The sequence below is a fragment of the Ceratotherium simum genome, chromosome 23 (genome assembly GCF_057802395.1).
Source record: "Ceratotherium simum simum isolate JZ-2026a chromosome 23, ASM5780239v1, whole genome shotgun sequence".
In the NCBI taxonomy this organism is placed as follows: domain Eukaryota; kingdom Metazoa; phylum Chordata; class Mammalia; order Perissodactyla; family Rhinocerotidae; genus Ceratotherium; species Ceratotherium simum.
Window position 1 is genome coordinate 43060898 of NC_141922.1, and position 18162 is coordinate 43079059.

At 41.0% G+C, this 18162-nt stretch overlaps 1 long non-coding RNA gene across 1 annotated transcript in view; it reads left to right on the forward strand.

The window, feature by feature from the left end:
• LOC147914014 (uncharacterized) overlaps nt 1-18162 on the forward strand; it is a 44839-nt gene that overhangs the window by 14488 nt on the left and 12189 nt on the right. The gene's annotated exons all lie outside the window — the stretch shown is intronic.

Genomic DNA, 18162 nt, shown 5'->3' on the forward strand with positions numbered 1-18162 from the left:
AAGTGAGCTCAGGGTTTTAGATTAAATTACAAAAGATTTATTAGAGTTGATGATCACCATTTATAAAAAGGAAGGATAACAAACAGCGACCACATCTATTTGTTCATATTAGGTCCTTAAAAAGCAAAATGTACAAAAAGATCTGCTCCTTGGTGCCTATGTTAGTATTTAGATGTTTCTGTTTGGGGGGTGGGGGTCAGTCCAGCACGGGTCAAAACCTCGATGTTCTGAAAACTCCCTCTCCCCCTCTCGTCTGCATTCAGCCCACTCTCCTCACTGGCATCACATAACTGATCGTGGCACATCCCTGCTTAAAGTCCTAACTCTTGAGCAGGTGCTACAAGGTCCCTCACGATCTGGCCCACCTGACACTCAGTCCACCTGACACTCACTCTTCCACAAACACTGCACTCCAGCCACACTGAACTACTTAGTCATTGGTCCCCAGTAGCATGAAACTTCCTCTTCTCTGTGCCTCTGACCATGACTTCCCTCGGTGGAAAATATTCCCTTCCCAGCCCAAGGAAGGCTGCCTCCTCCCAGAAAGACCTCAGCCCTGCCCCCCTCCCATCTACTAGTGGACTTCTGGACTCATTCCTTTGGAACCCTTGCACCCAGCCAATCCCTCCAAGATGATTCCTATTATCTTTGGCCAATGGCAAAAATGTGATCCCCTCCAGTCATCTCTGCCTACACTCTAACACTCAAAGAGGTCTGAGCGTCCTTGCTGTGACCAACCTCCTACTGCACCCTTCTCTCTGTAACCTTTACCCGAGCCCTCTAGAACATCATTCCATGGTAAAATCTCTCTCATCCACAATCATGTCACTAATGGGTCCTTCCCTCCACCTCCTTGGGTTAAATGAACCCCAGCTCATCCCTGCAAGGACACTGCTTCTCCCCTGTAGCCTTCCCAAGGAGATGCCAGTCATTGTCCCTCACCTCACAGACTGTTCCCAGGAAGTGGGAGGAGAACCCCAACGTCAGTTCCAGAAGATAATTCCTCTACTCAGGCTGATGGTAAAGTAGCCTGTCTACTCCACTCTGTCAGTGTCAAATGCCAACCCCCAGTCATTCCTCCTTCTCATTCAAGGAGCCTTTGGCACCTTGCTCAATCTTTCTTTCCACTCCAAGCCCTGCCAATATTCTGGGTAGCTTTAAGATCTTAGTTCTTTGGGGGCCGGCCCCGTGGCACAAGCGGCTAAGTGCGCACGCTCCACTTTGGCGGCCCGGGGTTCACTGGTTCCCATCCCTGGCGCATACCACTTGTCACGCCATGTTGTGGTGGCATCCCATATAAAGTAGAGGAAGATGGGCACAGATATTAGCCCAGAGCCAATCTTCCTCGGCAAAAGAGGATTGGCAGATGTTAGCTCAGGGCTGATCTCCCTCACAAAAAAAAAAAACAAGATCTTAGTTCTTTGATCTCGAAAGAGTGTCCCTTCAATGCCACTTAAGCCACCCTTCCCTTGGCTACCCCCTGGACCTTTTCATCACTAAGAATTGCTCTACCTATGAAATCTTAAAACCAATAGCTTACTCTGATCACAAGCTACCACTTTTTATTCCAATTACCGTCACCACATCTGTATTTTATTTCAGCAAGTCTTCAGTATCTGGACTCCTCTGCCTTCTCCTTCTCTAGCAATCCCCTCATGTTTTTACTTACTTCCCTATCAAACCCAGACTCCATGACACATCATGTCAGTCACTGCCTTACAAATATCCTCAACTCCACTGCTAAGTTCATTGTCTTTCCATTGCACTCACCTGGCAAAACTCCCCAAATCTGGATAACTCCAGCCCTCCTCCACCTGCCCCCCTGCCCCAACCCTGGCTTCTAAATCCAGGCTTCAAAGGGAACCTGTAGAAATGTTCCTCAACCTCGTGGTTGGGCCACCACAAGTTCATGGTCTCCAACTGCAGCTGGGCCTCCAGGGCAGTCCAGCAATCCTTCTAGGTTCTTGGCCAGTCTACATGACAGCCAAGTCAAGTTTTTTACATTCCTCAAACCTCCTACCCCATCACTTGTCCCCACATTCTGCCCCTTCAGAAGAATATCTCACCCCTAACTTCACAAGAAAAGAGAAGTCATTGGAAGGGAGCTGGCCAGGCCACCTACAAACCCATCTGCATCTACACTGTGGCTTGCCTCCTCCCTCCAGGCACAATGGAAGTGTGTTCCTCCTCCGATGTTCCCACCTTTCCTGCTTTCTTGGCTCAAAGATCCATCAGTTATCCTCTATTGCAACCCAACTCTCTCCACTGGCTCCTTCCCATCAGCACTTAAACAGGTTTGATTGGCTCCCATGTTATAACAAAAACAGAACTATCACCTCCGAGCCCCTCTCTGGCTAGTACCTTTTCTTCCCAGCCAAACTTGATGCAAGGATTATCCACGTTTGCGCTCTCTATGCCCTCTCCCCTCCTTCCACATTGCCTCAAACTTTGGACCTAAACATTCTATAAAGGAGCTCTGAGCCAACTGACCCAGAACTGCCTTATTTACTCCAACAGACACTTCTAACTTTGCCCCTCTTGACTGATTACTCTCTCGTCCATAAATGCTCTCCTCCTTTGGCTTCAGGAACACTTGAATTTCCCTCCTCAAAATCTCGTTTCCAAGACGTCTTTTGCCTTTCCCTTAAGCTTCAGCATTCTTGAGTGACTCTGTTGGATTCTTCCCACTCTCCCTTGATAATCTCATGTACTCTGCTTGGATGTTTCTGGCATTTAATTTTTTTTTCTATATAAGATGTCAAGTTATTTGCTTTGCAATTTCTTTTCACAAAGAGACTATATAATCTCCGTATTTAATTTTTGGAACCAGAGAATTATCTTGACACAAATGTAAGTTTAAAATACTGCCAAAAGAACAAAATGAAATTTGCTCCTGATACAGGTTTATGGGATTTTTACAATGAGATAATTTCAAATTTCTGATAGCCACCATGTTTTGGACAGTTATTGTGTGTCAAGCATGGGTGTAAGAGCTTTGTGGATTCTCATAGAACCTACCCAACAATTCTGCAAGGTAAGTATTATTGACCCTAACTTTCAAATGAAGAAACTGAGACGCAGAGAGATTATACAACCTATATAACCAACAAGGTCATGCAGCTGGCCAATTACAGGGCTGGAATGTACTCCTGCTGCTGATGGAAACTAAAGCCTGTCTCCTTTCCACCCATATTGCTTCTCCAATATGGGAATTTCTGTACCTGTCCAGTTCAATGATATGGGCTTCTTAACAATGCTAACAGAGAAGATTTGTTATTTATGACATGTAAACAATATGCCACGTTATAATCAACAACTATAGCACCAACTATAGATTTTCCCTAAAATTGACTATATGGATGACATCTGTCAAAGAGATTATTCCACACCTGTGCCATACATTTTTTTAATATTATGAAATTTCCTTTATTAAAATGTACTTTATCCAGATTTTGTTTATAAAGCTTTATTGTAAGGGAATCCTATTTAAAGGTCAGTTCTCAACTGTCTTTTTTGCCATTAGAAACAGTAGTGATACCAAGTTTTAAAGCTCCTATTTTTCAAACTCTGATCACCATAATGTTCTACAAAAAAACTTCTAAGATCTGGAATTTTTCTTCAGCCATAGAGTTTAAAAGACTGAATAAAATTTTAGCAGTCACTGAAAAAAGATTATATTCCTCTCCATACACATCCCTATAATGTGCTATATTTTTTGAAGTCACCAATTGATCACGGTCTTGCCCTCTGCTGACCTAAAAACCAGCCATGAACTTCAATAACGAGGCAGCTTTAGGTTTCTCACTTCATAGGAAACATAGTAGTGAGTCTTCTAAATTTAAATAAACAGATTCAACTGATTCCCAGGGGCCGGCCCCATGGCTTAGCTGTTAAGTGGGTGCACTCCACTACTGGCGGCCTGAGTTGGGATCCCGGGTGCGCACCAACGCACTGCTTCTCCAGCCATGTTGAGGTCGCGTTCCACATACAGCAACCAAAAGGATGTACAGCTATGACATACAACTATCTACTGGGGCTTTGGCAGAAAAAAAAAAAAAAGGAGGAGGATTGGCAATAGATGTTAGCTCAGAGCCGGTCTTCCTCAGCAAAAAGAGGAATAGCAGGGATGTTAGCTCAGGGCTGATCTTCCTCACAAAAAAAAAAAAAATGATTCCCAAAGAAAAGTGAGTAGAAAAGCTTTTCCTCCTGAGAGGTAGTGGAATCCAATTAGAAGTCAGCCTAAAACTTAGTCGTCTTAAACTGGTTTGAGAAAGGATTGAAGTAACTAAAGTGAGAGGGTAGGAAAGAGGGGAGGATGAGTAAAACAGACATTCTTCACCTTTCTGGAGCAGACTCTGTCTGTCATTTCCGAAGCTCACTTTGAAAAGGAAAAACCTGCTGAAGCTTCTTTTGCAGATACATGCAAATCAGGAAAAGGCCCTTGCTCAGCAAAGGCAGAGCACAGAACAGTGAAGTGGCACAGATGCCTTTTGAAAGGAAATCTTCGCCGTGGGTTTGTCCTTCTGGCACTGGGAACACAGGCCGGCAAGCCACCCCTCCTGTCACGCCCACAGAGGCGCCTGTTGAGCAGGAGCGGGCAGCCTGGCGTCCCCGGCACCCTCGCACTGGGTGAATTAAATTGTCGACAGGCAGCAGCGCTTCCTTTAAGCTTCCAACACTTGCTTAAAGAACATAATGGGAGACATTTCTCTTTCTCCTATGAGAGTAGGCTCAGGTGGACGCTCTCATCACAGTCAACTCAACAAGCATTATTGAGCACCTCCCATATGCCAGGCACTGTGTGAGGTGCTGGGGATGCCCCTGACGGGTCCCAAACTAGCCTAAGAAACAGGCACAGATAAAGCAACGCTAAGACAACAGGAGCAGTCCTGCTGGGCGGTGCGGGTGGAAAATGCGAGAGGCGAAGAGGAGGAGAGTGCTAGGAAAGCTGCTCGGAAGTGGCCACGTCTGAGCTGGGTTTTCTCCAAACTTCCAGAGCCAGGAAGCAAGTCCCAATCTCGCAGAGTTCACTCTTCTGAAAACTGGGAAGAGCTACGTTCTTCAAATACATAACCTGCTAATTAGTGGCTGTCCTCCGAAACCAAACAAAGCAGCCGGACAGCAGACTTCAAAGCCACTCCTCTGACGACAAACTAGGACACAGAATGACTTTAAATGAGAATAAAGCCTGGCTGAGCTACATTTTCTACCATCCCAATTACCACCACTGCTGGCATGCCTGATTTATTCACTCACAAAGTCTTTTTCTCTCTGTCTTCCCAGAGCGAGATAAATCTTTCTTCAGTAGTCCCCAAAAAGAAATATTAACAAATTCATTAATCAAAAGACGCATGTGGGGTTGGCCTGGTGGCGCAAAGGGTTATGTGGGCAAGCTCCGCTGCGGGGGCCCGGGGTTCGCAGGTTCAGATCCCGGGCGTGCACCAATGCACTGCGTGTCGAGCCATGCTGTGGCAGCGCCCCATATAAAGTGGAGGAAGATGGGCAGGGATGTTAGCCCAGGGCCAGTCTTCCTCAGCAAAAAGAAGAGGATTGGCAGATGTTAGCTCAGGGCTGATCTTCCTCACAAAAAAAATAAATAAACAAAAAAATAAAAGACGCATGTAAACTTGACCCTGAAAACTATCATTCTGTTTGAATTCAGTCAGTGGGCAAGTTCTTGAATCCAAGTCAAGTATTTCCGGGCAGGGCCCAGCTTCAGCCAGGACTAGAGGACGATTTTGTTTCTAAGCACAGGTAACAAACAAATATTCATCCGTCAGAATGAAATTGTAACCTAATAGTTGATTCGAGGTTAGGACAGTAGACTAAATTTCTATCTTGATCTTAATTTTTATTCATTCCTGCATTTACGAAGCACCTTCTCTGTACATAGTAGGGATTCAAAATGGCACTCCCTCCACCACTTTCAGTCTCCTGCACTTACCTTATTTTCATCCTGGCACGTACACTGCCTGACGCTGCATTATATGGTACACTAGAACACAAGCTTCAGGAGGGCAGGGGCTTCAGACTGCTTTGGTCACTGCTATAATCCCAGCGCCTAAAACAAGGCCTGGTGCAAAGTACTTGCTCAATGAGACGCTTGTTCACTCAGGTGAGTGAATGAGCCAGGCAGTGTGTGCTGTAGTGGGCATCAAGTTACAGAATGTAGGGCAGCTACACCATTTCCGTGTGAAAGGAGTTGATGGGTCTCAGATAGGGTTGGAAGGAGGCGATGTGCCTTAAAGATGGTTTGCATAGCAAGCACATTGCTTCTACTTAGATTACTTGTTGATTTGGGGTGATTTGGTAGAAGAATAATGGAGATTATGGGAAAACAGCTAAATGCCTGCCACTAATATATAGGATCCTTTCCCTCAGGAAGTCACATTTAATAGGGTAACCAGAGCCATTAAGATAAACATGGTGGTTGCAAACATACATAAATAAACTGTTAAGGAAGCCCCAGAAAATCAACTAAATGAGGAAGACAGATGAGCACATTTGAGCTGAGGCCTACTCTTAAGAGTAGGAATTTGCCAGTGTTGCCCATACGATTTGAAAAAAATCGTCAGTAGTTCCCTCAAACACACCTAGAGGCTTCCCTAGCTTTGTATAGCCTCTTTAGGTTAGACATCGGAGCATGACCTCTGAGCTGGAATGCCTGGGTTCACATCCTGGGACCACCACTTACTAGATGTGAGACCTCCCTTGCTATCCCTATAGATTAAGAATAATATTATCCCCATTGACATGAGAATTAATTGATTTAGTAAATGTGTTACCGAACCAAGTGGGTTCCCCTCCTGGCAAGTTAAATAAGACTCTACACCAGTGGAAGTTGCCTCACAAAGTAAAATGTATTTGCAGCAAATAGGAGGCCACGAGGAATCATTTCCGAGGCAGGGACCTTTATTTTGGTTGGGGAATGAATATTCAAAAGGGAGAGGTGGGTATTTGCTTGCACAGGCTCAGTTGGACAACATGCTTCCACATACACTGCAGCTTACAGTAATGAGGGCTAAGCTCCTCCTGGAGAGATCTTAGCACTAAAAATAAGGCAAAGGTCAGGGGCGTAGCTCTTGTGGTGAGGCGTGGTCTTGTTGAGGGTGGTTGGTGATTGCATCTCCTTAACATAACAAAAGGGAAAAAAACAATTTGGAAAAACAGTTAAATGCTTCCTAACCCACCCTGAAGTTCCTTGGGGCACCTAGTCAGCGACAAATGTACTTAGAACAGGGCCTGCCATACCTAGTAATATCAAGTGTTATTATTTTTGTTACCGTTATTAATGGAATAACTATTATTGTTGTTGTTATGAAGAGAATAGCATGCTTAAGGAAAACAAATGATCAGTTATGACTTGAAGGCAGTTCTAGTTTCTACTCTAAGCAGTGAGGTCAACTGGCCCTCCAAATGAGGGCTCATACCAGAGAGAAGGAAGATTTTAACAGTCCCGGTAAATCTTGAACCTAAAACACACAACACAGCTTTTAATGTAAAGGGAAATCGAATTGAATTATTCACACACATACACCATGAGCTTAGATAACAGTCAGAGACATTACATATCCTTGGGAAGGGAAGCTCCCAAGGAAAATGAGGGATTATATTAATTTATACCATTACGCCCAGACTCTACAACTTGCTTTGGTTGAAATTAAGATAATTTGGCATCTTAGCAACTGGACAAGTGAAAAGCTACTTTTAACATTTTGTCATTGATTCTTTCTGCTTTTAAGACCTTGTCAGGGGAAGAGGGAGTATCTCCCTCTGCCCTTTTCCTTAAGGTTCTTATGGCTGGCCAAATAATTAACAAGACACGTTAGCAGGAGAAAATAATACCAAGTTTAATAACATGTATACATGGGAGAAAGCAGGGACACTGCGTTTCTCAACACAATAGCAGAAATTCTCATCTTAAATACCATGTTCAGCCAAGACAAAGGAGGATGTTGGGAGTGGGGAAGTCAGTTACAAGAGATTACCACTAAAGCACAGTAAACAAGAGTAAGGTTATTATGCAGATTTAAGGCCTCACCTTTCACATTGATAAGCCTCTAGAAATAAGGCCATCCCCCCCCCCCTTCCCAAAACAGAGAGGGAGATACCTTTACAAATGGAGATTTCCCTTATAAATGTAAATGATTGTCTGGCAACTCCTCGCAGGGCCATCCAGAGAATGTGGCCAGAGAGACAGAACTTCTGATAAGATGGGCGTGTTGGTGCCTTTCCTATTGTAACATTTACCCTACATTATCTTTACAGCCATCATGATAGATCTGCTCCAGGAAGGAGCCACCATGTCAAATTCTTTAGGCAGTTAGTGGGGGAGGTCAAATGTCCCTCAGAGAAAACAATCAAGGTAAAGAGATATATTTTAGGATGGTCAAATCTTGATCTCCCACAGTCCCGCCTTTGAAACTAGAAGTTTCACAGTCCTTTTGAAACTTAAAGAAGTTCCATAGTCCAGAAGCTGAGTTGGTAGCTTGTTTCATCTCACTGAACACACTTCTTAGTCCTGATAATAGATCAGTTCAATTAAGTTCATTTCAGAAGGTGGTGATGCAGGTGGGCTCTCAAGGTTACGCCTATATTATGGAAGCAAGCAATCAAGTATTTAATAGAAGCATTTGTATGTAAACAAAAGAAAAACAAGGTTAATGGTTGGAGCAAATTGGAAACGAGTTTGAGTTAAGAGGATAGCCAGTTAAGAAGATTTTTAGATCTCAGTGTCAAAGTATCTTTTGCAGTTTAAAATGTCTCTGATGGTGTCATCGGATAATCTCTTAAGTTTATATCAAGTCCATCAGCTTTAGTTTGTAAGGCTTCAGGAAAAAGGGCAGGTTCAGTTTTCAGTGATTCCAAATGAAAATGATGGAAAAAATCAAAAACGTTAGTTTGGAGATCTGTAGCCAGATATTTCAGGAGACTAGAAGAAATCAGGATCCAGTCCAGTCAACAGATATAAAACAAAAACCTCAAAAGACAATTTAAAAAACTAGGATCTAATATCCACAAATGTATACTATAGTTTTTACTGAAATATAATTTTTCTCTCTAAAATCACCCTCATTTTTATCAAAGATAGCCAAATTAAAACTAACTAGTTTGCAAAATAAGTCTAGTTCCAATAAAGTTGGCCCAATTATTTACATAAGTACAGCAAGAATAGCAATTAATCATATAAGCTCTTTTAAATCTGCTTTGCTGGAACTTTTTATAAGAAATCTCAGATTGAACTTTAAAGGCCTCTCAAGGCCAGGAAAGCCAAGTCAAGGATTTTGTCATCAGACTTCGCCTGCAATACCTACAGATTTGGGTGAATTCCTCTCTTCCGAGGTTCCCCCAAAATATTTCGAGGTTCCTTGTACCTGCCAGATAAGTGACATTCTTTACTTATTCTGGTAAGTGCTGCTTGGAACATAAGGTATCAGGCCAATATTTCCACGTGGCTTTATTCCATAAAGTCCAATCTCCATTCCTCAAAAGCTGTATGGTTATATCGCAAATATGATGTTCCAGTCACAACCTTGGTAATATAACCAGTGTTTCCAATTGTGTCCTGTTATAAGGAGAACAGATTCTTATTAACTTATGCAAATAACTATATTGCCATGAAAACAACAATACTCACTCACTAAGAGTTTCCAAATTTGAGGGATCAGATAGAGAGAAAAAGATAAATATTTCAATTTTACTTACAAAAGTATCATTTACCAAATTGCTATAAGTCATAGCTAGCTCAGGAGAAAAGAGAAAAAGTTTTCCTTAAATCTGAAAAAAACAAAACATTAAAAATTTAGCAATACTTCAAATGAAAAATCATAAAGATTATAATCATCCTTATCAGTTCATTCAGTCCTGTGTAATCCATTCTTGATCTCGATCTTTTTGTTAGCAGCTTCATGAAGTCATCAGTCTCTCCATCAGATTTCTGTAATTTCTTACCAAGTTCAGTTTTATGATCAGAAAGTTTGTCAGAAACCTGTGTTCCAGTATAAATGTCAGAGTCCTTTCCATGAATTTTTCTGAAGTTGAAACATATTTTGCAAAAGCATTAGAGCAAAGAAATGTCTGTAAACAACAAGACCTCAAAATGGCAATTCACAAAGAAATTTGGTTAATTTTGTGACATACAACACTTTAAAATAATAATAACCAGAATTATGACTGATAACCAGGACAAATCAGAATTTCAGTAATGTTATACAATTTTAAAACGCCTACATCAATAACATTTACCCACAAAATACCACCTAAGCAGGCTTATCATCACTTGTCTGACAATGTTTTCCATGTAATTTAACATACTGAATCAGCCTAATAAGTTTAGTATCTTTCTCCTTATAGGAAGAGAGCAAATTTCTTTGAGAAGTTCCAGGACCCTTTGAAAATTCTCAAAGAAAAAAAGTAAAAGAAAGACTTTTGTATGAATTTTGGGGAGCTTGTCAAAAATGTAAAAAGTCAAGGCAAACAGAGCACTAACAGTCCAAAAAGCCTAAATAGAGAGACCTCAGTCTTTTGAACGTAGGAAATTATTTTAACAGTTTTGTTTTTGTTTTGTTTTGTTTTTCTGTCTTTTAGGTAGACTTACCCAAAGGTAAAGAAAAATCTTTTATAACCTCTTTATCAAGTTTAAGCAAATTATCCTTTTAAGAGAAATAAGACCAAATTATAATTTTGTACCAGCTTACTTCTGATATTAAAACTCATTTACTTAATTAAATTCATTTTAATCTTAGCCAAGTTGACCATGCATAAAACTCCTTTTCCAGAATTCCTTCCACAAACTTTCTATAACTTCCTTTTTACATTCAGAATTTGTCCCATGTCTTTCTTTTCCCTCCTAGTACTTGAAGACAAATTTATCTTTCTTAATCAATCAAACAAAATATTTTCATTCTTTGTATTTTTTTTTATATATCTTACTTTTCTTGTACACAGACATATTTTTCTTAAGTTTTAGTAGCTTCAATCACATATACTAATTAGAAATTTTAACCCTTAGGAACCTTAATTTGTAAGTAAAAACTAAGTAAACAATTATAAACTTTCTTTTACATTAGTATCTTGTGGCTTGGAAAATTCATAAACACTTCATAATTTCTAGAAATATGTTACTTTATAGTACAATCTTTTAATAAAACACATGTTTACCAATAGACCCAAAACACCTTTTAGTTTTCCTGTAATGGAAAGCCAAAAGTAGACAAATGTACATTCAGCAATCAATGTCTAATATCTTATGTTATTTGGAAATGATCTACTCAACTGAATTTTTATCATAAAATTTAGCAAAACTCTAAAGTTTTAAGTCACCAAAAAGAGTTTGGAAGCTGTAACCACCATAACACATAATTATTGTTTAAAGTTCATCCAACATTCATCTTTTTCACAACTATTTAGTTACTTATTCCCAATAATTATTTAGATTGCCAATAAGACTTCTTAAGACATTAGATAAAATTAGCCATCATTTAAATTACTATTTTTGTTAACCAGTTCTGTAATAGAAATAACATCAGTTTTTTTCTACAAAATTTCGTGTAAATTTCATCACCTCTTATACCTCTAAACATAGTTATCATTAAGATTTTTATCAATAGGTCTTGGTCTTCTAATTTTGGACAAGGGAAGCATTCCCAGTCAGACATTTTAAAACATACTCAGGCAAAGTTGATGTAACTTCTTTATATAAAATTAGCTCAAACATTCTAACCTTTATAACCTTATCAACACTTACACTTTTACATGTTCTCAATTCAATTGTAACCTGAGTCAAGGTCTTAAGGCTAGTCAAATTTTTCCCTTCTTTTTTCTGGCCTTTTCTTAGGTACCAATTAAACAATTATGTGAGAGCTCTCAAAACATTTTTTTTTCCCCCAGTTTAGAAGTTTTCCCAATTCAAAGGATCCGTCGTCTGGCCATTGATGAGTAGGATCTTCATTTGTATATTTATTCCAATAGTGACTGGATCCAATAAGCCTTTTTAAGGAAAGACCCAGAGGTAACTTTCCACGCTTAGAATAAATCTTTACCATGGACACAAGAGGCATCCCTGGTGAGGGCACAGATGATGTAGCCCCCATGATCCACAGAATTCACTCCCAAAGATATTCAGAGAAAGTAAGGACCTTTGTTGCACAGGCGGTAAGGATGGTGTAGTGAAAACAGTGTCTCCGGTCTCCCACAATAGTGTGGGACGCCTCCAGCCACAGACCCGCTAATCTGTGACACTGGGAGGGCGATACTGGAATGGGATTTTTCCAGCACTAACAAGCAAAGAAGGTTAAGACGACAAAAGCCCTTATGGACTGGGCCCTTTATGACAAACTCCCCTGAGAGCTTGGCACAGCTGGACAAAGAGACAGTTCGGAACCCCAGTCTGCTCGACTGGCCACCAAGGGGCACCCCGGTAAATGCACCTTCCGTATGGTGGAGACCAAGGAGAATATTGTCACTGGTCACAAAGCCAAGTTTTCAGGACACAACAAGGGATCAAGATCAAAACCAAGAGTACTCTACCAAATTTAAACCAAGAGTCACTGAAAGCACAAGAAACTAGTTTCCCAAATATTTTCTCCTGCCAATCTAAATTTAGAAAGAGAAAAAAATTCTCACCACCTCCTTCCGCCGGACCCCGCAGATAGAGATTCCGGGAGGCTGACATGGTAAGAAGTCTTACCTTTTGCCGGCTTTCGTCAGGCGTTCCCGTATCTCATCATCTGCAGGAGTCCAGGGAGAAGGCAGGTCTTCCAGCCAGAGAAGGCAACTTGCCAGCCAGTGTGGATCCTGCCGACTACGCCAAAACTGTCGGGGAAATAGGGAGTATCTCCCTCTGCCCTTTTCCTTAAGGTTCTCATGGCTGGCCAAATAATTAACAAGACACGTTAGCAGGAGAAAATAATACCAAGTTTAATAACATGTATACATGGGAGAAAGCAGGGACACTGCGTTTCTCAACACAATAGCAGAAATTTTATCTTAAATACCATGTTCAGCCAATGACAGAGGAGGATGTTTGGGGTGGGGGGAGTCAGTTACAGGAGATTACCACTAAAGCACAGTAAACAAGAGTAAGGTTATTATGCAGATTTAAGGCCTCACCTTTCACATTGATAAGCCTCTAGAAATAAGGCCATCCCCCCCTCTTCCCAAAACAGAGAGGGAGATACCTTTACAAATGGAGATTTCCCTTATAAATGTAAATGATTGTCTGGCAACTCCTCGCAGGGCCATCCAGAGAATGTGGCCAGAGAGACAGAACTTCTGATAAGATGGGCTTGTTGGTGCCTTTCCTATTGTGACATTTATCCTACATTATCTTTACAGCCATCATGATAGATCTGTTCCAGGAAGGAGCCACCATGTCAAATTCTTTAGGCAGTTAGTGGGGGAGGTCAAATGTCCCTCAGAGAAAACAATCAAGGTAAAGAGATATATTTTAGGATGGTCAAATCTTGATCTCCCACAACCTTCAAAGCTACTACCAAATATTCTAAGCCACAGAAGCTATTTCTAAACCACTAGATGTAAGATGTCAAATTATTACTGTTATTAAGGATGTTACCATTGACGCTTCCCTATTATGGAATACAAATTTCAGGAAAACAGTAAAAACGTTATAAGTCACTTATTTATATTTATACATCAAACATGCTTTTCACTCTTTTATTCATGCAAAGCAACAAGGAAAAAAACCTTTATTAGCACAGGTTTCAGCTTCTATGCTCAGAGATTTAGATAAAATATCCCCAAGAAATGCTTTTAAAAGATAGACGTCTATGAAATTGGGAGTCATTACACCCCAAAATAGGCTTTGTGATACCAATTTAAAAGTAAACTAGATTTAGGGCTGGCCCAGTGGCATAGCAATTAAGTTCACACACTCTGCTTCAGCGGCCTGGGGTTCGGTGCTTTGGATCCTGGGTGCAGACCTACACAACACTCATCAAGCCATGCTGAGGTGGCGTCCTACATAGAGCAACTAGAAGGATGTACAACTATGACATACATACAACTATCTACTGAGGCATTGGGGAGAAAAAAGGAAAAAAAACGGAGGAAGATTGGCAACAGATGTTAGCTCAGGGCCAATCTTCCTCAAAAATAAAAAAGTAAACTACTTTTCACAAAAACCTAGGTATTCCAAAAATATAATCTTTTTTAAACTCATTGCCCTTGCTCTAGCAGTTTGCTCTGCTTTTTCTATTTCTCAATGACATGTTACTCGGTATAATTATCTTCACTTAATTAGCAATATTCCCTTTGTACTTGTGAATACCAAAGTTTCTATTTAGATATATTATTTTTCTGAAATATACCATGATTTACGACATTGGCTCAAACACAAATGTAGAACTGTATATAATTTTTCATATCACAGGAATAAATTTTCAAATAATTTCTGGAGAATTGTGTACTTCAAACCCATTACTTTCGATTCTTTTCACTACAACTCTCTTAAAATCCAATAAATTCTGTTCATGAATTCCTCCTCCAAATTGAGGTCATAAGTCTCCTCCCTCGAGCCTACTCTGTGTCAGGGTCACAACACTGCTAAAACAAGTTGATTTTCTATTTATAAACTAAAGCTCTGAAAATAGCTTTACACCTTTACTTTTCAATTATCATTAAAAAAGAACAATTCCAAACCCCTTAGGTTATCTCGGGCAACCAAGCACCTGGGTGCTATGACAAGTATCAACTGACTTGGTTTAAAGCAGTCGTTTTCAAATCCCCTGGGTTCTCAGCAAGGTGAGTGACGACAAGGGAGGGGCTGGCCTGCTTCTTGGCTCTCCAACCGCCCTTCAGCCAGAGCAGCTCGGAGCTCTAGCTTTGTCTGTCTTATTTGTGTATACTACCAGATGAGTTTGTTTTAAAGACAATCCCCTGCTGGCTGGCTTGCTTGCTTTCTGCTTTATCATGTGCCTAGCCCTTCCCTTCTCCTTCTGAACAATTCAGTCCTAAAGACATTAGCTGGGCCAGAGCAAGACAGGGATCTGTGCAGAGGAGCAGCCTGGTGTGGGGTGCCAGAGCCAGAGAGGAGAGTGCGTGTGTGGCGATGGGGGCAGGAGGGTAGGCAACCTGGTTAGTGAGTCAGAGCCCAAAGAGGGCAAGGTGTCCACGTCGGGGGAGCTGCTTGGCATGAGTAGCCAGAGCCTGGTAGAGTGAGGAGAAAGGCACCCTCCCATGTGGGCAGCTTGGCACATAGTTCTATATCCCAAGCATGGTGAGGAGGGCATCCACATAGGGGGAAGGCTTGGGGCCTGGTGTCAAATCTCAAGCAGGGTGAGAAGGGTGCTCAGGCATGGGAGTGACTCCATGAGGAGAGTCAGAGACCCAACAGGGTAAAGTGTTCTTTGTGTGGGTGGCCCAGAGTGGGGTGTCAGAGCTAGGCACGGTGAGGAGAGCATCCCCACAAAGGTGGTCCATTGCTGAATGCTGGAGCCCAAGTGTGGAGGGTATCCATATGTGAGGGCAGCCCAGAACGAGGTATTTGAAAACAAACAGGATGAGAAGGACATCCGCTTGTGGGGAAGACCCAGCATGGGGTGTTGGAGCCTAAGTGGGATAAGGGGGGCATCCATATAGGAGCAGCCTGGTTTGAACCATCAGAGCCTGAGTGGGGTGAGGGGGTATCTCACGCAGGAGAGAGGCAGCAGGGGTGACGAGAGATAACCTATATACATAGAGACTGATTGAATAATTTAAATATATTAAAGCTAATGAGACCCAGTTTTTCACTGTCAGAGAGGAACCCTACAGTGTGGTTAGAATTGGAAGTATCAGTATGAAGTCACGCGTTTCAATATAGAAATACAGACTTTTAGATATAAATGTGTATATATATGTATGTGCATGCCTATATTCTCCAGATTTGCCCGCTGAAAGGGACTGGGAGTGGTACTTTCTCCAAAGCAACAAGCACACTTTGTGCCCAGATCTTGGCTTCTAAGCACCACTCTGCCCTAAAAGAAACTAGGGTTCCTTGAAGAAATGGTCAATTCTAGGGTTGGGACAGGGAAAGTTCAAGATTATCTAGAACATCATGTAGCAAAAAAGTAAAGAAGGGCTCAAATAATGAAGGAGATTTGTCAATAGGCCACAGAGGCCAGCCTGCCACTGGCCAAATTAGGGAAAATTTGAGCACCAAAATAAATGATAATAACAGGTAATAAAATACGGCCCCTGGGCCAGCAGCAACAGCATCACCCAGAAACTTGTTAGAAATGCAGTCTCAGGTCCCACTCTAGACCTACAGAATTAGGAACTCTAGAGACGGGGTGGTTTTAACAAGCCTTCCAAGGGATTCTCATGAACACTGAAGTCTGAGAACCACCAAACTAAGAAAACATGAGTCCCTACTAATATCAAAAGAAATGAATAAAATGAAAGTTTGATGAGGAATATGATATCTACATAGTCTTCAAAATACCACCTCACAAAATATTTAAAGAGAAAAAGAGTAACTTGACAATGAAAAAGTCTGGGATAAACCACCTTAATCAAGTGATCAAAGTGAATATAAATAATAAGACAAATTGAAATTGAGCACCAGCTGATGTGATGAGAAAACATCATAACTTCTGTGATATTCCTGCTTCACAGATGCATAACCTGAATTTAATAATGAGAAAATGTCAGACAAACTCCTACTGAGGATCATTCTACAAAATCACTGGTGCACTATCTCTAAAAATATCAAAGTCATGAAAATCAAGGAAAGTATGAGTTGCTGTTCTAAGTCATTCTTTCCAACAGTAGTAGACACGTTAAAAGTGCTCAATAAATGTTTATGGGGTAAAAAGTTTGCCTTAAATAGCTCTGGAATTTTGGTTTCTTAAAGTGATTAGAATATTCCTATAAGAAAGCATGATCTATACAAAAAATCTAAACTTTAAAATTTTACCAATACTTTTGTAATAATTTATAAGTCAGAATAGTTTGAGTCATTCTTTCTCGTCCACAGTAATTGGACGACAGATCCAAATTATATTAAGGCAGCTCCCAATAACACCAACCATGTCTTCAGCATATGGAAGAATGTTTCTGTTTTCTGAGCCTGTCTGCAGGAGATCCAAAAGCATAGTTTTTTTTTCTTTTTTTGCAGGCTTCACCCTGAGCTAACATCTGTTGCCAATCTTACTGTTTTTTTTTTTCTCCCCAAAGCCTCAGAGCATGGTTGTATATCCTAGTTGTAAGGCGTTCTAGTTCTTCTGTGTGAGCTGACACCACAGCATGGCAACTGACAGACGGATGGTGGTGTTCTGCGACCAGGAAAAGAACCCAGGCCACCCAAGCAGTGAGAGCACTGAACTTTAACCATTAGGCCATTAGGACTGGCTCCCAAAAGCATAGTTTTTGACAGACTTGAAAGAAAAGGCTGACACGAACACGTTGCTATTTTACTTGACTGGAAATTCACTAATGAATTTATCTAATTCATTAGGAAACAGTTCCCAACTCTAATTCTGTTTATCAATAATCAAGAGTCATAATCAGGGCCAGCCCGGCAGCATAGCGGTTAAGTTCACATGTTCCACTTCAGCAGCCTGGGGTTCACCGATTCGGATTCTGGGCGCAGACCTACTCACTGCTCAACAAGCCATACTGAAGCAGTGTCCCACATAGAACTAGAAGGACCTACAACTAGGATATACAACTATGTACTGGGGGCTTCCGGGAGAAAAAAGATTGGCAACAGATGTTAGCTCAGAGCCGGTCTTCCTCAGCAAAAAGAGGAGGATTAGCATGGTTAGCTCAGGGCTGATCTTTCTCAAAAAAAAAAATAAAGACTTTAAAATGAACTAAAATGCAATTTCATGTATTTTCATCCTAGACTTCACTATTAAATTTTATCTTGTAAAATGTATTGCAATCTAATACTTGTGGATATGTAGTTGTTACCATATTTTTAAATCTACAACGTGTGTATTTGAGAAAATTAGCATATCCAAGAGAAAGGAGATTGCAGCTCAAGTACTGGGACCTTTCAAGACTCTTAAGTTACACAATTTAATACTACCTACTTATAAGAACTTCATCATAAAGGTGACAAAGATATATAAACAAATGCTTTATATTAACTATGGCCACTTTATGCACTTGACCCAGGGGCATGAATTCCTGTATTAAGGTATATTCAATTTACTATTT